Source organism: Mirounga angustirostris, unplaced genomic scaffold (assembly GCF_029215605.1).
Source record: "Mirounga angustirostris isolate CCGP_5_RB_7025 unplaced genomic scaffold, mMirAng1.0.hap1 SCAF_1, whole genome shotgun sequence".
Taxonomy (NCBI): domain Eukaryota; kingdom Metazoa; phylum Chordata; class Mammalia; order Carnivora; family Phocidae; genus Mirounga; species Mirounga angustirostris.
Genome location: NW_026991709.1, coordinates 3,928,905 through 3,952,409, shown reverse-complemented (window position 1 = coordinate 3,952,409; position 23,505 = coordinate 3,928,905). Strand labels below are relative to the sequence as shown.

The following is a 23,505-nucleotide window of genomic DNA, read 5'->3' as shown; positions in this document are numbered from 1 at the left end:
GGAATGGTGGTAGCAGTGGTTGTTACTGTAATCAGAATGTTGAAGACACAAGGGACAATTTCACTGGTTTTCCCTGTACCTCTTCAACTTTGCTTGTTTCCCCTTGCCCTTGGAGGAAAACTCAGGCCATTGCATATTTCTGGTCAATCTGAGGTATTAAAAAACCCCACAGTCATTTTTAGTCCAGTCTCAATTTTGTACTGAGAAGGATGAGTCCCATGTAAGAGTCTCTGTGTCCACCCTCCATTCAAGGTTCAGGTTTTTATGTAGGGGGTCTTAGCGAGCAGGAAATTTTCAAACTGGGAGGCGAGGGGGTTGGATGGATTCTCTTCTCTAGGATTCTCCTTCCTCATTTCTGAAACATTTGGCATGGCCCCCCCTGGACCATGGAGAGTGAGGAGAGAAGAGTGATTCAGGAGGTAGGAATAATCATCCTCACCAGGTGCTGCTGGAGGCTGGCAACATGCCCTCTGGGCCTGTGCAATTTGTGCAAATCTAGTGCCTTTCTCTAGCAAGCTGCTTTGTTCAGAGATTGCTTCTTGTGGAGCGATTCCCTTGGTGCAGGTGCAGTCCATTCCTTCTTAGGGCTCATCACTGACTCTTCCCATAGACCCCAGGAGCCCTCAGTTCCTGTGATCTCCCGCTGCCAATGGCAGTTTGCCAAGGCATCCCAACCAAACAGCATCATGGTCTTCTGCAGAGGCAGATGGACCCTACCTGAAGTTTGTTTTAAAATGTTCAGACTGATGGTGCCGCACACATACTGAGAGAGTATGGAAAGGTGTAGAGCTCACGTAATGGAGGTCTTTGGGCAGCAGGGCAGGCCTCTTGAGTAGCCCCAAGTGGCTTGAGAGAGTAAGGGAAGGAGACCAACATGGGGGCAAGTGTTCCCGCCAGCAGAGGAAGTCCCCAGCCTTTCTAGGAGCATGTTCACACAGGGGCACAGGGGGAAGAGGAGGGTGAGGACTGAGAGCCATCAATATTCAGACGGGAAACATGGGGTCAGTTTCCTCATTACAAACAGGCTCTGCATCAGCTCATCCTGGTCCAAATCAGTGTACAGGATTCCCTCATGCACACAGCTTTCCTCCTTGAACTTGGTGGGTAAGTCATGGTAGTGTGGATCTTTATTTATTTAAGAGTTATTTATTTATTTATTTATTTATTTATTTATTTATTTATTTATTTATTTAGAAAGTGTGAGCAGGGGGAGGGGCAGAGGGAAAGGGAGAGAGAGAATCTCAAGCAGACTCCTCACTGAACATAGAGCCTGACCCGGGGCTTGATCTCATGACCTGAGCCGAAATCACGGGTTGGATGCTTAACCAACTGAGCCACTCAGGGGCCCCTAAAAGAAAGTCTTTTTATTAAGAGTTTACAGAAATCCAGATTAAGAAAAGCTGGAAGCTGAACATGAGTTGGTGACCTTCCAGAATGATTCAGGTCTCAGGCAATGAAGAAATAAGAAAGGAAACCAGGGTGTGGATTCAAAGTATGTTGTGGAGGTAGGTTACCCACATCTTCTTAGATTTCTCACTACCCAGGGCTTCTTGGCTTTCCTCCATCTGTTGTCAATCAGTTCAAATTTTGTGTTTATGTGATGAGAAACAGAAATATATGCAGTGTAGAAAGAGCTTTGGAGAGTTGGTGGACTGTGCTATTTGTCCCAGTAAAAGATTTTCTGAAGATGGTAACTAGGCAGGACCCACAGTATGATCAGGATTGCATGACTGAGCTGGGAGTGAGTAGCTCATTTTGTATGCCTCCATCCTTATCTGCCAGCTCCCATGAAAAATGTCCTCTCCCAACTCCATTATTCCCATTTTCTGCTGGACTGATTTTTACCTTTATTCTCAACACCTTCATTTGTTTTGTCTTGCAAGCTTAATTAAAGTTTAAGGTGGGCAGACATTACTGAAGACAGAGTGATCTCTCTTTTTTTTTTTTTCATGTTTAACAATCTTTAATTGAAATGTGAAAGTTCAATACAAGTCATTTGTAGGGCTTGGGACTTGTTCTTTTAAAAACAAGAATGGAGGAATGCAACAGAATGAGCTTTCCACTTTTTCTTCAGAAACTTTCAAGGAAAGGATAGATCATAGGGCCATAAAGAGCCATTGAGTCATACCCACTTTTTCCCCCTACCAATAGTCTTTCACCCATTCCAAAATCTTAATACACATTCCTGAAGGAAGATTTACAGTTCAGCTTGCTTACATAACCACTTAAAAATACTTAGCACCAGCTTGCTTCCTCTAATGCCAAACAAATCAAATCATGAAACTACTTCAATATGCATTTCTTCTTTTCAAAACAAGGGGGTACTTATTTGCAGAAAGCAATACTTAGCCTACAGATCCATTCCCCAGAAATGGCATGTGCCATTCGAAGGCCTAGACACGCTCAGGCTTTCAAAGTGGAATTCCTGGCCTAATGTGCATAGAAGCAGGAATGGCGAAGTTGAAGATCAATATTATAACTATTTTTTCTATCTATTTTCAGCACAGAAAAAAAAAATTGGCACACTTTGGAAATTCAGTGGCACAAGGTACAGTGCCATAACTTGAGGGACATTATACAGTTAAAAAAAAAAAAAAAGGAAATAAAAAGGAAAAAAATTCCCCTGTTTGAAACACTGCATTACATAACTTTACCTGCCCAAACAGACCATTTACAAATATTAGGTCAATAAACTGCTAACATCCCTAAAAAGGTAGCTTTCTTACTAAAATGCAAGAATTTAAAAGATTGGTATCTAAACAAGAAAAGACAAAAACAAACTGGAATGAAAACCTAGACATCACATCTAAAATCGGGGCTTTTTGTTTGGGCCTTCATACTCTTCTCTCCCTCTACCATATCCTGCTGGAGTTCCAGGCCCCATTCCTCTAGGACCCTGTCCCCCCACAGGTCCCGCACCTCCCTGCCCAAAGCGCTCAGTACGCATGTCGCTTCCCATCATGGAACCACTCATGGTTGCTGGTGGGACTCCAGGATTAGCTTCATAACCTATGCCCACCACCCCACCCAGAGGTGGAAATTTCTGGCCTCCTGAGCCATAGGGATCTCCCATGTTCATTGCTCCTCCACCACCCATTCTCATGTCTCTTTCTCTTGGATCCATGCAGCCCATCCGGCTATAACTTTCCTCTCTTTGGCATCTCATTTGCTCTTCCATTTCACGCTGACGAATCATCATCTCTTCTTCCCTTCTATCTCGTTCTTCTTCTTGCCTTGGTTGCATCTCTTTACGTTTCTTCATTTCTTGATTGTGAAGTTCTTCCATGCGTCTTAATTCTTCCTGGCGTCTCATCAGATCTTGATGCAAAAGATTTGCCTGATGCTCATGATAGGCATCTTCCATTTCACTTTCCAATTTGTCTTTTGCATCTTTCATGTTTTTTTTTTTTTAAAGATTTTATTTATTTATTTGAGAGAGAGCACATGAGACGGGGGAGGGTCAGAGGGAGAAGCAGACTCCCTGCCGAGCAGGGAGCCCGATGCGGGACTCGGTCCAGGGACTCCAGGATCATGACCTGAGCCGAAGGCAGTCGCTCAACCAACTGAGCCACCCAGGCGCCCCAGGTTCTGCCTTTATAAATGCAGCCAGCCCTTGCAGCTGTAGCTCGATTTTGAAGACGGCAGTGCCTGAATTTCATGGGTGAATTTTACAGCTACCTCCATAATCCTCACCTACATACTGTTATTACAATTCTGGTCAAGGCAGCCTCTCCATCAGGGGCTCCACCACACTGTTTCTCCATCAGACGTTTTTATTTTAAAAATTGCTCTCATGAAAATATCTTCCCCAATAAATCTTTCAGTTGGTGACTCTTTAAAAAAAAATGTCATTTATCCTACATCTCCTTACTGGAAAAGAATCTAGCAGATACATAAGCTGAGGTATTGGAAATGTCCATGCTCTCACCCAACTATATAACTAATATTCCCCATCACATAATTTACTCTAACACTTTTATCTTTACAATTTAGTGATGTGCCTAAGTCCCTCCCAGATCTGCTGGCAAAGGAAAGTGGTTTAATTTGTTGATATATATTGGTTCCTGTGTATCAGTGTAGCCATTTTTTCCTCAAGAGGATGAATGAGTATTTCCTTAATGAGGGTTTTGCTACTGAGACTTCAAAGGAACTTCTAAATAATTATCATTAATCTTAGTGGGATTTTTGAGGTATTGGGTATCCAGTAACTTTAAACACAATGAAGAAAAAATTAGGCAGCTGCCTTTAAGTTCTGGTTTTTAACTCTTAGATTTTTAGTTTTTAAGTGTTTTGCTAATTGTGATGGCATTAATAATTACCAGCTCAAGGCTCAATTATACACTTAGATGAGTGGCACTATTAAAGAAAAGTAGATTTATATCCATGTTGCAAATCCAGTGACTCCTGTCAGGTCTCTCTGCTTCCATCCCCACTCCCCTTTGTCAATTTTTAGCCAGAGGATCATTTTTTTTTTAATTTTTAAAGTTTTATTTATTTATTTGAGAGGGGACAGGGATAGGACAGAGGGAGAGAGAATCCTGAAGCAGACTCTCTGCTGAGCACAGAGCCAGACATGGGGCTCCTCCCCAGGACCATGATCATGACCCGAGCGGAAATCAATAGTCAGCTGCTTAACCAAGTGAGCCACCCAGGCGCCCCATTCAGAGAGAGGATCATTTAAAAACACACCCTGTCACATCTTTGTACAGACAGCCTGGTGCCTCTCATCCTGTTCAGGGTAAAAAGCACAAGTCCTTACAGACCCCACATGACCTTCCCCCTCATCGGCCCCGATGCTTGGACCTCATCACCCCGGTCCCTTTCCCTTCTCACTCACTTCTCCCCACCGGACAGGTCTCCCAAATTGAGTGAAGCAAGCGTCTACCCTGGCCTTTGTAATTGATCTTTTCCTTTGTAAGATAACTTCCTCACTTCCCTTAGGGTCTGCTCGCCTGTCTCCTTGGCAGACAGGCCTCCCCCAGCCCCATACCTACGCTCATAACCATTCCCCAGACTCTCCCATCCCCCCCACTCTATTTTCCCTCTAGTGTGTCTCTCACTTAGTGCTTTATATACATGCTTGTTGTCTCTATGTGAGAGTAGCACTGTTTTGTCCCTGTCACACCCAGACTGTGTATGGCTTAGAGAGGGCGCTCAATCAATATTTATTAAATACAGGAATACATTCAAGTAGCCTTCTTGATAACATTGATTTTTTTCCAATGGTTTTCATCTCAACTTGGATTAGGCTGTCATTGTTTTTATCTTGTAATGGGGTGACAAAGAGGTTATGCCAGGAATAGACATGTTAGCTGTCCTCATGCTGTGGTTCTCCTGTGATTGCATTTTTAGTATCTTTTTTTCTTTTTAAGATTGGTTTTGGGGCGCCTGGGTGGCTCAGTTGGTTAAGCGACTGCCTTCGGCTCAGGTCACGATCCCGGAATCCCGGGATCGAGTCCCGCATCGGGCTCCCTGCTCAGCAGGGAGTCTGCTTCTCCCTCTGACCCTCCTCCCTCTCATGCTCTCTGTCTCTCATTCTCTCTTGCAAATAAATAAAATCTTATTAAAAAAAAAAAAGATTGGTTTTGAAGACAGTCACTCATTTTGTCAGGGAGACTTTAGTTTCAATGAGATAATATGGTCCCTGTCTTCATCCAGCTGGCTATGTATAAATGCAGTATGGTGTGACATATGGGATTAAAGTAATGAAAGGGGCGTGCCTGGGTGGCTCGGTCGGTTAAGCGTCCTACTCTTGGTGTCTGCTCAGGTCTTGATCCCGGGGTCATGAGTTCGAGCCCTGCAGTGGGCTCCATCCTGGGCGTGGAGCCTACTTAAAAAATAAATAAATAAATAAAGGGAATGAGAGAAGGAAGGCCTTCAGTGTTTCAGTACAACACACTTGCTCCCTCAGGATATCTTGCCTAGTGCTTGTGACACTTGGGAATCTGGCTTCCACTCAGAAGGCAGGGAGGTAGGCTACATCATGGTAACAGGTCTTGGTGGCTTCACATGATGAAAGCTTGCTTCTCACTCTCTGGAAAGACTACTGTGGGTCAGGCAGACCTTCTCTATGCTACTTCTCTGCCTCTAGGGTCACTGTGGTGGTCAAGAGGAGGCTGTGGTCAGGCCTCTGTGGCCAGTCCTGTCGGCCAGATGCTAGTCACACGACTCCCATGTGACTGCAAGGGAGGCTGGGAATTACAGAGGGGCTCAGGGGCGTTTGGTGAGATTAAAGATATCTGCCATAGTTTCAATCCATATATATGAAATATTCATAAAGTATAATTTTTTCTAGTACAAAAATATAAATAGTTCCATTGCCAACTTTAATAGAAATTGTGTGTGTCTACCATGCTCTGGAACCCACGGCTAAAACGGTAATGGCAGAAAACCCATATTGAACCAAAATGTGATGTGTCATCTTGTTTTGTCATTTCCTTCTTGGTCCTAAGATGGAAGAGAAAAACATCTAGTTAATGATGGCGTCTTTTAAGAGATTCTCTGGATAATCAAGAGCTGTTGCCATGTCCATGTAAATGTGCTTGTCACCTGTGTCTCCATCAGTAGGCTGGTCAATAATGTTAGCTAGGAGATTAACAAAAAAAGGGGAGAAGGTGGAGGACATGCCCATGTTTATGTTTTGATTAGGCTTCGTTTCAAGATCAGTTCTGCAAATTATAGATAGGAATGATTGCTAGAAGATTCTATTTGGGATGATTCTGCCTACTAGGGGCAAGGAAGAAGGACTAAAAACATTCCTTCTTCTCAAGGAAACAGAAAACAACAGACCAGAACTGTTTGCTGAGTATGTGCTGAGTAAGTGCTAAGTGGATGTTCTGGGTCCATTACAGGCAGCCCCAGTCAAAAGAGAAGGTGGTCAGTGGCGGACTGGGTGGGAAACAGGCAGAGCTGTAAGCAGCAGGTCATGAAAATGGGAACAATACTTTCTGGTGAAAAGGGTCAAGGAAGGTGACTTGCACAGTGTGGGCCTCCTGGATCTGCAAGAGCAGACCACCCCACCCCCTCAGTGCCAACCTCACCCAGGGGTGCTTTCTCTTTCTCTTTCACTTAACTTCTTAGGGTCACAGCTTTTGTGATGTGATCACTTCCATACACCACCTCCCCAAATGTGCCTGCACCCTAACACGAGAATTGGCCTCCAACCCCCAAGGGGGCTCACATCCCCAGTTTTGGACAACTTCTCCCATAAGCCCTATTGCCCTGAGGAAGGTTTGGTGGCTTCCAAGGCTTGGCAAAACTCCCTTCTGAGAAAGGGAGCATGGCCATTGTGTCTGAGTGCTGATTGACCCTCCCAGGGTGGGTCCAGGTGACTCGATCCTGATGGTGTTCAGAGATGCACTTGTCTACATAAGCTTCTGGAAGAGTGTGCTTCCCTGAGCTGGGTGTGTGCTGTCAGCCTCTTCCCAGGATGGACAGTGAGGTCAATAGAACCATCTGTGATCCCACGAGCCAGATGTGTCCCTGTCTTTTCTGCATTGGAGATGTGGCTGGTCCAATAGCAACAACCATCACAAAATCCTCACCTCACCCCAGGAAAACGTGAGACCCATCCATAGCGTTTCAACCTTGGTTGTCACCTAACAGTCACTACTCTGGTTATTTATTGGTGGACTGCCTTCTCCGGCCCCTAATTGTATCATATGGCCACGCTGTCAGTCTTTGTATTTCCTACCTACCGACTCCTCCGGTTTCTGATAACTCTGAATATCTCCTAGTCTGTGTATTCTCAGTCCAGGTGGGCTGCTACCTCCCACCCTCTGCTGATGGCATCTTTCCTCTTTCTACTGGCCAGGTTGGCCCTTTTAAACACTACTTGGTGTTAATGAACTGTAATTGAGCAAAGTTATAGTTAGCAGGGAGAGGGGAAGAAGGAATTCCTCCAGGGCTGCCTATCTCAGACTCCTACCTAAAGGAAAACATCGGGACTTAAGGGCTCCTGCACAATGGCTTACTAACATTATGACCACAGACATCATTTTATATATCTGAAACCCAAAATTTTTCATCTATGTTTGTGGATAATAGAGGCTGTCCTGTCCCCATATGGTTGTTATGAGAGTGAGAGTGAGTCCACGATGAATGCAAAGGACTGAAAGTGTAAGCTAATGTCATCACTCTACTACTGAGAAGGTCCTGGTGCTGGCTTTTAGTCCCTTCATTTAAAAATGTACTTATTATATTATTTACACACAACTTGCATTTATTATTTTTAAAAAGTCCCTCTCCCTTTTCTGTGTCTCCTGAAAGCACAATAGTCAATGGACCTTCGAGTTACACTTTGTTGTTGTAACCAAAGAACTGTACATCAGCTACTTGTCTTCCAGCTATTAAGGTAACCCAAAACTATTCGCCTGGCACTCTTGAGCATTTCCAGTCATTCTTCTACTCCACTCATCTGCAGTATTAAAGGTGCTTCCAGCGGAGCACACTGGGATGGAGGGGCATCTGCAGATGTCAAGGTTAGGGGAGAGGTTAGAGGCAGCTGTCAGGATGAGTTTATGCATGAACATACCAGCTTTTTGCAGAAGCATGCTCTTCATACTGAAAATAAATGCCACTGGGTACAGAATCACATGTGTTTATGAGATATTAATATTGATCTTTGCATATCAAATAAAAATGGCCGAACAGGCATTTTAATGTAGTGGAATGACTATTGATTCTTACCACTCAGGGAAGTACATTTGTTTCGTCTTTGGGATTCATTCTTCTAAACTAATGTGCGTGTAGAAGAGGGAAATGTGAATTCAGCATTTAGCATAAGAGACAATCTTGAGCATTTATTAAGCTACTATATCTGGTGAGCTAAGGGAATCTATCTTTATTCAACATCTCTGTTTGTAAAACAGCAGTGCTTACCCCACACAAATGTCTTGGAGCTCTACTCTAAATGACAAAAATCAGTAAGAAAATTCATTGCTAGATTTCTCCTCAATTACCATGCCAGGCGCTTGATTCTTCACTGGGCAGCAGAAGGGGCTTATCTCAGAGGAAGTTGTGGGGAGGGGAGGGGATGAAATTTAAAATAAATTCCAACTTAACTGTCACTCCCAACAACCATTTTGAAACTTATGAAAACGACTCGTTTTGCATATGTGCCAAGGTAAGAAAAGTCAAGTTGGCCATAGTGTTCAGTAAGTCTTTACAGATTAATAATTGGAGTTAGCCTCAAAAGGGAGAGAATGGAGTAAGAGTCAGACCCAATAGTTTCAGGTGCCCATCTGATGATCGCCCACGGTAACATTCCCTTTCCTATCTGCTCAGATAACACGGAAGCACTTGATCTGCTGCAAAAGGAGGTCCAAGGGTGATTTGAAGTCCTGGGTGGGGTCCTCAGGCCCAGAAATCAGGCCTCCAGGCCACTTAGACTTATTTGCCTGTTTTGTCCAATGTCAAACATTGTAAAGCCTTGATTTAAGAAATTCCTGATTTAGAAAACATGTTTTGGATGTAGAGGAAATACATTGATTTTTTTTTTAACAAAGATCATTAAATTATTATTTATTAATCAAATGCATATTCTGTTTAAGAGGGTGGGCCACGCCCTCTGAGAAATGTGGTACCTTATACTTTTTATTCAATAAGTTTCTATTTGCCTGATAACTCAGGATATGGTTATAGGAATAAAAATTATAGATGGAAAATAGTTAACAATAGTCAGTACTTGGCATTAAATCTCTTTCCTAAATTAACACCTGGTTCTTTCATTCTTTAATTTATTCTTAACTTAGTTATACCATTTTTTAAAATTTAAATTCAATTAATTAACATATAATGTACTATTAGTTTCAGAAGTAGAGTTCACTGATTCATCACTCTTATATAATACCCAGTGCTCATTACATCACATGCTCTCCTTAATGCCCATCACCCAGTTACCCCATCCCCACACCTCCCTCCCCTCCAGCAACTCTCAGTTTGTTTCCTGAGATTAAGAGTCTCTTATGGTTTATCTCCCTCTCTGATTATGTCTTCTTTTATTTTTTCCTCTCTTCCTGTATGACCCTCTGTTTTGTTTCTTAAATTCCACATATGAGTGAGATCATATGATAATTTCTTTCTCTGATTGACTTATTTCACTTTGCATAATACCCTCTAATTCTATCCACATCTTTGCAAATGGCAATTTCATTTTTTTTGATGGCTGAGTAGTATTCCATTGTATATATATACCGTATCTTCTTTATCTATTCACCTTTTGATGGACATCTGGGCTCTTTCCATAGTTTGGCTATTGTGGACATTGCTGCTATGAACATTGGGGTGCAGGTGCCCCTTCAGATCACTGTATTTGTATCTTTGGGGTAAATATCCAGTAGTGCAATTTCTGGGTCATAAGGTAGCTCTATTTTCAACTGTTTGAGGAAGCTCCATACTGTTTTCCAGAGTGGTTGCACCAGATTGTATTCCCACCAACAGTGTAAGAGAGTTCCCCTTTACACGCATCCTCACCAACATCTGTCATTTCCTGACTTGTTAATTTTAGCCATTCTGACTGAGGTGAGGTAGATCTCATTGTGTTTTTTTTTTTTCTCTTTTTTTTTTTTATTATGTTATGTCAATCCCCATACATTACATCATTAGTTTTTGATGTAGTGTTCCATGATTCATTGTTTGCATATAACACCCAGTGCTCCATGCAGAACATGCCCTCTTTAATACCCATCACCAGGCTAACCCATCCTCCCACCCACCTCCCCTCTAGAACCCTCAGTTTGTTTTTCAGAGTCCATAGCCTTTCATGGTTCATCTCCCCCTCTGATTTCCCCCCCTTCATTCTTCCCCCCTGCTATCTTCTTCTTCTTCTTCTTTTAACATAGAATGTATTATTTGCTTCAGAGGTACAGATCTGTGATTCAACAGTCTTGCACACTTCACAGCACTCACCATAGTACATACCCTCCCCAATGTCTATCACCCAGCCACCCCATCCCTCCCACCACCCACCACTCCAGCAACCCTCAGTTTGTTTCCTGAGATTAAGAATTCCTCATATCAGTGAGGTCATATGATACATGTCTTTCTCTGATTGACTTATTTCTCTCAGCATAATACCCTCCAGTTCCATCCATGTCGTTGTAAATGGCAAGATTTCATTCTTTTTGATGGCTGCATAGTATTCCATTATATATATATACCACATCTTCTTTATCCATTCATCTGTCGATGAACATCTTGACTCTTTCCACAGTTTGGCTATTGTGGACATTACTGTTATAAACATTGGGGTGCACGTACCCCTTCGGATCCCTACATTTGTATCTTTGGGGTAAATACTCAGTAGTGCAATTGCTGGGTCATATGGTAGCTCTATTTTCAACTTTTTGAAGAACCTCCATACAGTTTTCCAGAGTGGCTGCACCAGCTTGCATTCCCACCAACAATGTAGGAGGGTTCCCCTTTCTCCACATCCCCGCCAACATCTGTCTTTTCCTGACTTGTTAATTTTAGCCATTCTGACTGGTGTGAGGTGATATCTCATTGAGGTTTTGATTTGGATTTCCCTGATGCCGAGCGATGTTGAGCACTTTTTCATGTGTCTGTTGACCGTTTGGATGTCTTCTTTGGAAAAATGTCTGTTCATGTCTCCTGCCCATTTCTTGATTGGATTCTTTGTTCTTTGGGTGTGGGGTTGGATAAATTCATTATAGATTTTGGATACTAGCCCTATATCTGATAAGAAAATAGGGAATATCTTCTCCCATTCTGTCAGTTGTCTTTTGGTTTTGTCGACTATTTCCTTTGCTGTGCAAAGCTTTTTATTTTTATGAAGTTCCAGTAGTTCAGTTTTGCTTTTATTTCCCTTGCCTTTGGAGACGTGTCTAGAAAGAAGTTGCTACAGTTGAAGTCAAAGAGGTTGCTGAATTCCATGGATGAGTTCTAGGAATTTGGGGGTGGAGTCTTTTGGGTTTTCCACATAGAGTATCATGACATTTGTGAAGAGTGAGAGTTTGACTTCTACTTTGTCAGTTTGGATGCTTTTTTTGTTGTTGTCTGATTGCTGAGGCTATGAGTTCTAGTACTATATTCAACAGCAGTGGTGAGAGTGGACATCCCTGTTGTGTTCCTGACCTTAGAGGAAATGCTCTCAGTTTTTCCCCATTGAAAAATTCACTGTGGGTTTTTCGTATATGGCTTTTATGATATTGAGGTATGTTCCCTCTATCCCTACACTGTGAAGAGTTTTAATCAAGAAAGAATGATGTATTTTGTCAAATATTTTTTCTGCATCCGTTGAGAGGATCATATGGTTCTTGTCCTTTATTTTCTTAATCTGATGTATTAGGTTGATTGGTTTGCAGATGTTCAACCACCCTTCTAGCCCAGAAATAAATCCCATTGGTCTTGGAGCATAATCCTTTTAATGTACTGTTGGATCCTATTGGCTAGTATTTTAGCCAGAATTTTTGCATCCATTTTCATCAAGGGTATTGGTCTGAAATTCTTTTTATTGGGGTCTTTGATTTTGGGATCAAGGTGATGCTGACCTTATAGAATGAGTTTGGAAGTTTTCCTTCCATTTCTATTTTTTGAAACTGCTTCAGAAAAATAGGTATTAATTTTTCTTTAAATGTTTGGTAGAATTCCCTTCTGAGCCAATCAGCACTGGACTCCAGAAAACTAACAGCACAAACTTGCCTTGCTCACCCAGACTAGGCTGTTTTCTGCCCTGTGTTTGGCCTGTGCTGAGCCTTCTGCCAGAAATTCTCCTGCACAAACCAACTTCCCCCACTCCTATCCCATCATCATCTAAGGATCCTTGTTATTCCACATCTGGTCCCAGCATAGACAGCATATGGGGGCTGTGCAGGGTCTCAGCTCCACAACCTGAGGAATCTGAATTGTTCTGTGACAAGGTCTCCAAGAGATTCCAATGCTCTTTAAACTGTGAAAGCACCATCGGGAACTCCTCCTCATCGATCAGTATTCAGCTCAGAGGCCTCCTCCTCCGGAGAGCCCCCCTGCCCTGCCACCCCACCCCAGCCTGCAGCAGGGACAGTTAGAGAGGCGGGATGGCCCAGCAATGGGAGCACATGCCACCTTCAGGAGCACTTCCAGTCCCCGAGCCTCTCTCTCCTGCTGCCTGTGACCCTGTGGGAGGACACGTAGTATTTGCCGTGGTTCCCACCGGTAGCAGCGTCGGCTCCATCAGGTAGGACGTGCGTCCCCTTGGAAATCCTCCCCCTGCACTCCAGCCCCTCCCGAAGCTGCCCCTGGGGTCCCTGTTGTGGGAGCAGCTGGGAGGCGAGACCACCTGCTCACGAGGGCCGTCAGGGACGGTGGAAACCTGGCGGGAGCCCGAATGGACAGGCCTTCTCCACGCCGCACTCCTCAGAAAGCGGGCTCCCCACTGCGTGCAATGGGTCCATGCCTTGCTGACTCTCCTCAGGGCCCCACGCAGAGATTTCTCTAAGGCTTCCTTGAGGACGCCCAGACAACACACAGCGATCTTCCAGAAGGTGGGAGTCTTTTTTCCTGCCTCTCCTCTGACCCCCCAACTGCCCCAACACAGCCCCGATCTGTCCTCCCCCTCCATCTCCATGATGACCACCCCAGTGCCAGCCCCCAGTGCTCCATGCAGACCCCGTGAGCCCCCTCCCAGAATCCAGCCCCGTCTCCCCCTCCCCTCGTTCCTTTGTCCCCAAAGCCACGCAGATCTGTGCAGAACACACATCACACCCGTGGCCAGCCACCAGCCCCTTTCTCCAGGTCTACACCCGCCCCGGGTGTCTCTACCCTGCACAAGGGAGAGCTCTGTGCAGGGGCCCTGCTGCCTGCCCCCTTCCCTCTCACCTGTGCCCGGTTTCCCCCGCCCCGGCAGCACAGCCCTGCCTCGGCCTTGACACTCCTGTGCTCCCTGCCTGGAACATTCTGCCCCCTGCTCTCCCAGACTACCTCCTGTGACCTTCATCTCAGCCTGAATGTCCCCTCTGGTTGTGGCCCCTGACCCCTGTAGTCATCACCCTATTGGAATTCTCTGCAGAGCAGAGATTGCTATTCCTTGTCCCCTTGTTCTTGATTCCCTGGCCTTGCCCCCACTAGGACAGAAGCCCTGGGGGTCCTCGGGCCCCACCCCATGCTGCAGGACAGCGCTAAAGACATCTTAGAAGCTGCAGAGATACTCACTACATATGTGGGTGCGAATGAAAGCAAATAATACACACAGGCACACTTCGGATCAAATAGAATCATGAGTGCTCGTCCTTGTCCAAATTGCTCCTGGACCCTTTTCTGCCTGCCCTGTGCCTGAGGCTGACTCCCCTACCTGCACTCAGGCCCTCTGGGGGCTGCCTCCTTGCCCAGCAGTCCATGGAGGTCTGGATGGCAGAGGGGGGCACTTTGCCCCATTCCTGGGACAGCCCCCCCACTGGGCTCAGCAGATGCCACTTCCCTGTCCTCCCTCCAGGCCCAGGGGTGGGACCGCCTCCCCCTGTGGCTGGAGGCTGGGAGCCCCCTCCTTGGTCCTGCCCTACTCCCTGCTGCAGCTGGGGACTGTCCCCGGGCCTCTACCTCCAGACCGTGTGGGAGAAGCGCTCCTGCCTGGGATCTTCCCTCGTCCATCGGGACACTCTGCTCTCTGGGCAGAAGATCAAGGAGACTTTCCTCTCTTTACACATTACACACACACGTTTTTTTCCTTTCAGTAATTTATTTATCTACAAGCAATTAATGAAATTGTCAATTCTATTTTTACATTTTCAGGTACTCACAAAACAACTACAATAGTCTAGATTCTGCATCCTGGGGCGTGTGCGTGTGCACGCGTCCACGTGCATGGGAGTGTATGCTTGTCATCGGGCGAAAACTTTGTATTTTGACTGCTTAGAATACATAAGTGTTAAACAATAAATAGTATCTTAAACAAAACAACAAAGATTAAGAAAAATATCATGGAACAAGGAAAAATGGGCCAGATTCTTAAGCTTTCCTATCTATAAGTTTAAGATTAAACTAATCCCATGAATTCAGGACTAAAATAAGAATTAAGGACTAAAATTTGAATTCATAAAACAACTACAATAGTCTGGATTCTGCATCCTGGGGCGTGTGCGTGTGCACGCATCCACGTGCATGAGAGTGTATGCTTGTCATCGGGAGAAAACTTTGTATTTTGACTGCTTAGAATACATAAGTGTTAAACAATAAATAGTATCTTAAACAAAACAACAAAGATTAAGAAAAAAATCACGGAACAAGGAAGAAATGGGTGCAGATTCTTAAGCTTTCCTATCTATAAGTTTAAGATTAAACTAATCCCATGAATTTAGGACTAAAATAAGAATTAAGGACTAAAATATGAATTCATAAAACAACTACAATAGTCTAGATTCTGCATCCTGGGGCGTGTGAGTGTGCACACGTCCACGTGCATGGGAGTGTATGCTTGTATCGGGAGAAAACTTTGTATTTTGACTGCTTAGAATACATAAGTGTTAAACAATAAATAGTATCTTAAACAAAACAACAAAGATTAAGAAAAATATGGAACAAGGAAGAAATGGGGCAGATTCTTAAGCTTTCCTATCTATAAGTTTAAGATTAAACTAATCCCATGAATTTAGGACTAAAATAAGAATTAAGGACTAAAATATGAATTCATAAAACAACTACAATAGTCTAGATTCTGCATCCTGGGGCGTGTGAGTGTGCACACGTCCACGTGCATGGGAGTGTATGCTTGTATCGGGAGAAAACTTTGTATTTTGACTGCTTAGAATACATAAGTGTTAAACAATAAATAGTATCTTAAACAAAACAACAAAGATTAAGAAAAATATCATGGAACAAGGAAAAATGGGCCAGATTCTTAAGCTTTCCTATCTATAAGTTTAAGATTAAACTAATCCCATGAATTCAGGACTAAAATAAGAATTAAGGACTAAAATATGAATTCATAAAACAACTACAATAGTCTGGATTCTGCATCCTGGGGCGTGTGCGTGTGCACGCATCCACGTGCATGGGAGTGTATGCTTGTCATCGGGAGAAAACTTTGTATTTTGACTGCTTAGAATACATAAGTGTTAAACAATAAATAGTATCTTAAACAAAACAACAAAGATTAAGAAAAAAAACACGGAACAAGGAAGAAATGGGTGCAGATTCTTAAGCTTTCCTATCTATAAGTTTAAGATTAAACTAATCCCATGAATTTAGGACTAAAATAAGAATTAAGGACTAAAATATGAATTCATAAAACAACTACAATAGTCTAGATTCTGCATCCTGGGGCGTGTGAGTGTGCACACGTCCACGTGCATGGGAGTGTATGCTTGTATCGGGAGAAAACTTTGTATTTTGACTGCTTAGAATACATAAGTGTTAAACAATAAATAGTATCTTAAACAAAACAACAAAGATTAAGAAAAATATCATGGAACAAGGAAGAAATGGGGCAGATTCTTAAGCTTTCCTATCTATAAGTTTAAGATTAAACTAATCCCATGAATTTAGGACTAAAATAAGAATTAAGGACTAAAATATGAATTCATAAAACAACTACAATAGTCTAGATTCTGCATTCTGGGGCGTGTGCGTGTGCACGCGTCCACGTGCATGGGAGTGTATGCTTGTCATCGGGAGAAAACTTTGTATTTTGACTGCTTAGAATACATAAGTGTTAAACAATAAATAGTATCTTAAACAAAACAACAAAGATTAAGAAACAAATCACGGAACAAGGAAGAAATGGTGCAGATTCTTAAGCTTTCCTATCTATAAGTGTAAAATTAAACTAATGCCATGAATTTAGGACTAAAATAAGAATTAAGGACTAAAATATGAATTCATAAAACAACTACAATAGTCTAGATTTGCATCCTGGGGCGTGTGCATGTGCACGCGTCCACGTGCATGGGAGTGTATGCTTGTTTTCAGGAGAAAACTTTGTATTTTGACTGCATAAAATTCATAAATGTTAAACAACAAACAGTATCTTAAACAAAACAACAAAGGCTAAGAAGAAAAAAATTGCAGAACAAGGAAGAAATGCTTGCAAATTCCTTAGTTTTCCTATCTATAAATTTAAGACTAAACTAATGCTATGAATTTAGGACTAAAATATGAATTCAGAACTAAAATATGAACTTAGGACTAAAATGTGAATTTAGGACTAAAATTTGAATTTAAGGCTAAAATTTGAATTTAGGACTAAAATTTGAATTTACGACTAAAATATGAGTTTTAGGACTAAAATTTGCATTTAGGACTACACTAACTATTTCATACAGTTTGAGTGAGATGTTGTTTTGTTAAAGTTTTTTCTCTCTCTCTTATTTTAAGGCAATCACATAAATACTGAGTTATTTCTGCGGAACTGTAACCCTAGTCCTAGAGCACAGAAATGGTCTTGTTTGAAAGTCTCTATCTATGTCCACGATAGAGGATGTCTTCAGTCCCAGTGGCATTAATTTAAATCCGACCACCATACCGACAGCAGAGAGTTCTAAAGCGTCCGGCGGGGAAGCTATGTATTCACGACAATGTGGACGAAGCTCTAGCTACACAGTCCGCGATGGGCTTCCACCGCTATCCTGCGGAGAGTCACTGTGGCGTCAGTTCCGAAAGAGGAGCCGTTTCCCTAGAGAGAGAGCCATCGGACGTTCTTCACGGAGCTCCGCGCAGATGCTGGGCCGGGCTTTGGCTGCCCAGAGCCCAGCTGCCCTGAGCCCGGTCACCCTTGCAGGCGACTCCGGCTCCCGGGGCCCTCACGGTGGGCCTTCCATCCCCCCTGGGGGCCCGATGACCCCAGGGACCCCCTGACACTTCCCAGCCTGCGTGGGCTGTGGGCGGAGCAGCAGGACCAAGAGGGTCCCTCAGGACAGGCCGGCAGCTGGACTCCACACCGGCTAGCATCCGCCTCAAGTGCTCGTTCTCTTTCCTTAGCTCCTGGAACTCCCTCTCTCTGGATACAGCTCCCACCCAGCTCTTTGCGACTCTGTCCTGATGGAAGAGGACCAGCTTGCGATACTGGGAGGTGGTTGTCTCCAGCTCCTTGCCCAGGTCTCGGGCCATCTTCTTGTAGAGGTTGCGAATCTGGCACGTGAAGTTCATTTCTCTGTACGTGCTGGCCAGTTTCTTCTTCATTTCCAAGCACTGAGCTTCCACTTGAAAGACTTTTCGGTGAAGTTGCCCGATGTATTGGTCCTGTTCATCCAGGGGGTTCTGAAGTTTCCGCTTAGCGGCTGAATCTCCCTGTCCAGCTGTGAAGTTTCCTTCTGCAAAGAGGCTTTCTGGGTTTGCAGGCTGTGGATTTGTCGTGTCAGCTCTGCGATCTCTTGCCTTTCTGCCCACAGTCGTCTGGCTCTTTGCTGCTGTTCCCCTTCGGGACTTGGAGGGGACCCAGGGCAGCCAGCATCCTCAGGGACGCCCTGCAGATCCACTGCTGCCCGATGGGCGGGCTGATCGCCATTCCCTGCTCCCCTCTTTGGCTGGACTCCCCGGGTCCCGGCACCGGCGTGCTCTGCAGGGAGGTCAGGCGGGGGGACGGCCTGCAGCCCGGGTCCGGCCCTGGACGGGGACTGGCTGGCTTGATCTTTCGGGACCGGCTCCACGCATGCCTTCGACGGCTCCAGCCTTTCTTCCCCCTCCTTCTCCTGCCCTTTCTGCCTCCATCTCGAAACTTCTTGGTTGAGCGGTTTGGGTCCTTCTGGAAAAGGAGTGTTTTCACTCTGATCCTTCGTTCTTTTCGTCAGAAGCTGTTCTCCGTCCTTCTCCGATGTTCTGAGGATGGGTTTTTCCCCGGGGACCTGGGGCAGGTCGGGAGGCTGGCTCAGTTCCTTCAGTGCCTTGCTCAGAAAGTTGACAGTGTCCGTACCCACCAGCCTGGTCAGCTCTCTGTTCATTGCCGACAAGCACAGGGCTTGTAACGAGGGAGGACTGGCCACCACCGCGGGCGGCCTGAGGGCGGCCTCGGCTTGTGTGGTTGGGCCACTCTCCTCAGGGCGGGCTCCACACACTCCGTGGCGGGCAGAGCCCCTGTGGCCCAGCGCCTTCGCGCTCCTTCGAGGGAGTCGTCTCTTCACTAGGAGACCCAGCAGCAGAGTCCATACGAGCACCGCCAAGGGCAACACGGGGAGACTCGGGCTGTGTCCCCAGCTTCCCGAAATCAGCTGCAGCGCCCCCCACAGGTGCTCCCACACCAGCTGGCAAGTGGATCTGGCGGCCAAGAGGGGGCCCTCCATGGCTGCGTCGGGCTCCCCAGCTCTGTCTCCAAGTGCCCGAGTCCTGTGGCCACAACGGACCACTCAGAAGCCTGTGGAGAGTTCCACCTATGAGGTCAACGGTGCCCGGCAACCAGGGCAGAGCAGTTGGGCCGGGGGAGGGGAGGCCAGCCAGGTTCCAGAAAACAGTTGCCCCTGACTTTGCCGTGAAGTAGAAAGTGGTCTCAATCACACAAGCCCTGGGGGAGGTGGGAAGGGCTGATCCCGGCCCGGAGCTCAGCCACTCAGGCCCACCTGGCCCTACAGCAAACCTCGGGGCTCAAGGCAGGGCCAGGTCACGTCCGTCCGTGCGCACAAGACAATCAGGGCAGAGTGTTCAGGCCTCCTTCCCGGGCGAGGCCCGTTCTCCTGATCTGAAGTTTCCCTTGGCTTCAGGGACTCCTGGTCCTGTCTGCAAAGGTCCCTGGGATCTCCCTCCATTTTTAATTGCATCACATTAATAGCCTTTTTGATTTCAACACGAGCCGATTTTAGTTCTTTTGTTTCTCCAGAAAGAGATTCTGTAGTGTCTTCTATGCTTTTTTCAAGCCTATCTATTATCTTTATAATCATTATTCTGAACTCTAGTTCTGACATCTTACTTACCTCCATACTGATTAGGTCCTTGGAAGTCAGTACTGCCTCTTGTTCTCTTTTTTTGAGGTGAGTTTTTCTGTCTTAGACCATTTTGTCCAGGAAGAATAGATGAATGAAAGAACAAAATACCACAATGACAGCAATGACCCCAGAGAAATAGACACTAAACAAATCAGAAGAGATCTTAAACTAAAAAAAAAAAATTGAAATTAAAGAATCAAAAGGAGAATATAACCAGACAGGTGAACAGAATAGAGCAATACACTGGATCCTGTGTGTATTTTGGTCTGTTTGTTAGAAAACTAGATCCCCAAATTGTAAAGTAAGAAAAACTTACGTGTGTACAATAATAAAATTAAATACAGCGAAAGGATAGAATGTAACTGTAGAAATGAAAATTAAAAAAGAAAAAAATGGAAAAAAGAAGAAAGGAATATAAACAGGTGATCAGAACAGAGCTATACATTATATCCTGAGCATATTTTGTTCAGTTTGTTTGAAGAAAATACATCTCAAAATTATAAAGAAAGAATAACATATATATACAAAAATAACATTGCCAAGAACTTTGTTAAGTACCCCAAATAGTATTATTGAAATTAAATGGATGACAGACATTTTCTTTTTTTTTTTTAAGATGTTATTTATTTTGAGAGAGAAAGAGAGAGCACACACATGTGTGAGTTGGGGAAGGGGCAGAGGCAGAGGGGGAGAGAGAATCTCAAGCAGAATCTATGCTGAGCACAGAGCCCCACGGGGGCTCGATCTCATGACCCTGAGATCAAGACCTGAGCCTAAACCAAGAGTCGGATGCTTAAGCAAATGAGCCACCCAGGTGCCCCCAGACATTTTCTGGAGATGCAATTAATTAATACCATGAAGTATTTCTGGGGTTCATTCCCTTCAAAATGTCCCCCCTGGTTAACAGTGGGTGAGGGTTTCTTGCTTCGCTCTCAAGTGCCACTTTTCTCCAAGGCAGAGATGTTTTCTTATCCTTTGTGTCTCCACAGTAGCTCTAGCCTCTGGAGGCCCCCGTGCTGGGGGTGAAGGCTGTTTCTGCATCTGAGTCTGACCTGGGGTCTCCCCAAGTTACCCAGGAAGACACTCTCAAGACTGGAACACGCAACAGTGGGAGAGAAGACACAGCCTGCGGGTGGGGGTAGGAGGCAGGAGCCCCCCCCATGGTGGTGTCTGTGGCTCTGGTGGAGATGGGGGCCTCCGATCGGGCCCACGAGTGAGGCGGTGGGGGGCGAGCGCCGTGTCTGTGAGGGGTGACGGCTGCAACCAAGGAGGGCGGGGTGCAGAGCTCTGCGGACCCTCATGCCTCCACAGGGTCAGGGTCTGTCCCTGTCCCTGGTCAGGCCTTGGCCCTCTCCTCACTCTGCAAGTGTGTGGCCACGTCGGGAAGCCACATGTCCCCGAGGGCCCGTGTGGTCCCCAGGCGGCGAACCTCCTCTGAGGGCCTGGCAGCCACAGGCAGAGGACACCGAAGCTCTGTGGCCCCCCAGAGCGAGCGCCCCTGGGCCGGCCATGAGCCCGGGGCATCTTCCATGAGCCCAGGCCCCGGGCGCCCAGGGCCACGGAACTTGTGCTGAGAGCCACGGCGTGAGGTGGCCCCGCAGAGGCTTGGCGCTGTTTGCTCATCTCACCCCTGGGGAGGGTCAGGGGGGAGCCACGGAGAGCAGATCCAGACTCGGACCCCCAGGACCGGCAGAGAGGAAAGACAGGGGGGTGTCCACTTGCTGGGGGTAGAGTGTGGCGAGCGCTCAGGGACCAGCGCCTGGGGGATGGTTGCCGGCCAGGCCCAGGTGTGAGGACTTGCACGGGGGGAGTAACGCACGATGTCAGCCGGGGTCTTGCCCTCCCATCGGGACCTCGAGGGACACATCTGCCCACCTAATACTTTCCGCTGATGGGAGCAAACTCAACCCACCACCCACAGGACAGCGAGAGCCCAAGGTGACCAATCTGGAACATGCCCGAAGCCTTGTTGTAACTGAGGAAAGGGCAGGAGGAGCAAGGGGGGTCCCCAGCCTCAGGTTCTGGGTGGGCCCTGTCCCTCCGGGGCACAGGGGCAGACAATAGGCAGTCCCCGGGCAGGTGGGGAGCGCAGGGGGAGGGGGTGTCCGGATCAGGGCTCAGGCATGGCAGAGACCAGCAGAGACAGGTGGGCCATCACCATCGATGAGGCTCTGCGGCCGCAGAGCTGGGCCCCGGAGGCCGGGTGGGTAGCAAGGGGGATGGTGACAGCACCACCCCGTCACCAGGGTGACCTCTGAACCCCTCCAGCTAAGATCCGGCCCGGCCTCCAAGGCGTGGCTTGGTCTGTGAGGAGAAAGGGACACAGAGGCAGAAGGAGGGGTCTGTCCAGGTGAGCACCGCCGTGGGAGCACGTCCTCTGGGGAGGAGGCTGCACTTTGCACCTGCTGCATGGTCTAGGATGTTTCCAGAAAGGTTCGCTCCCTAGGCCTGGCAGGTGCAGTGGCTGGAGATTAGAAGGAACACACAGGGCTTTGGATTTGGAGGCCTGGGCGTCCTGCCTTGGCCTCCTCACAGCAGACCCCACTGCGTGGGACTTTTAAAGTCTTCTTCCTTATCTTTCCTTATCTGTGAAGCAAGGGTAATGATATCTCACTTCCGGGGACGTCGTCAGCTCGGGGGACCTGGCCCCAAGTGCAGACCCCAAAACAAAACCTCTGTTCTGATGGGAGCCGGTGTCTCTTTTCAGTAGGAGGACGACTCAGACCAAGAGACCCCATTTCTGTGAGCTGCAGGACGGGCACGCGGGGAATCGAACCTCTGGCCGTAAGAGGCTGCGGGCGCCAGCAACAGCATGCAGGACGCCTGGGCCGAGCAGAGGGTCGCACTGAGCTTCCCACCCGGGGGCCCTGCGTGACATCGGTGGGGAGGCACGTGTCCCGGAAAGTCAGGGACGGAGGGAAGAACTCTGCATCTAGGGGTCGTTAGGACTTCATGAGAACCTGAGACAGAATCCTCATGCTGAGACTAGCTCATTTCTTCACAAAGCTGCCTCCGTTTTCAGAAGAAAAAGGTAAAAAAAGACCACAGCTATTACACTCGACTTGCAAATAAATACGAAAAAGTGCCAGTGGGTAAGATGGCTTTATTGGTTTGCTCTCTTCACGAAGGAAGACATTAATCACCTTTTTTTTCCTGAAACTTATATTTGAAATGTCTTTTCTGAATTTGCACGAGGTGGTGGCCACTAAGAAGGCCACTGGGCCTCCTGTGGTGTCAGGCTTGGTCTGAGACCTGCGACATCCTCATGCAAACAGTGCAGCCACTTAGGGTCGTCTTTCAGCTCCAGGGTGGGGAGGGGGGCTGGGAGGCCCTGGGCTGGAGGCGCTCGCACCCCCTCCCGCCACCCCCCTCTGGGAGAGGCTAAGAAAGGAGAGCCACTTGGCAGAAATAAAACACAAGAGCATGGAGTCTCAGCAGTGAAGAACGGCCCTCATGCTGAGTTCAGGATCTTTATTCTTTAAGACATCAGGCCCCAGGCCCTAGCTTTCAGGGAAGGGCCTTGCCGGGAGCAGGGGGGGAGAAAAGCAGGGATGAGCCACAGCAGGCGAGGACGCAGGCAGGGTGCCCCGAGTGTGGACGGTCATTTCCCGGGGTGTCCAGGGCCAGTGGACGTTGCTTCAGAATCTGCATTCTGGAAACAAAG

At 46.4% G+C, this 23,505-nt stretch overlaps 1 pseudogene; it reads right to left on the bottom strand.

The window, feature by feature from the left end:
• Window positions 1-2,513: 2,513 nt before the first annotated feature.
• LOC123842502 (splicing factor, proline- and glutamine-rich-like) overlaps window positions 2,514-23,505 on the bottom strand; it is a 164,321-nt pseudogene continuing 143,329 nt past the window's right edge.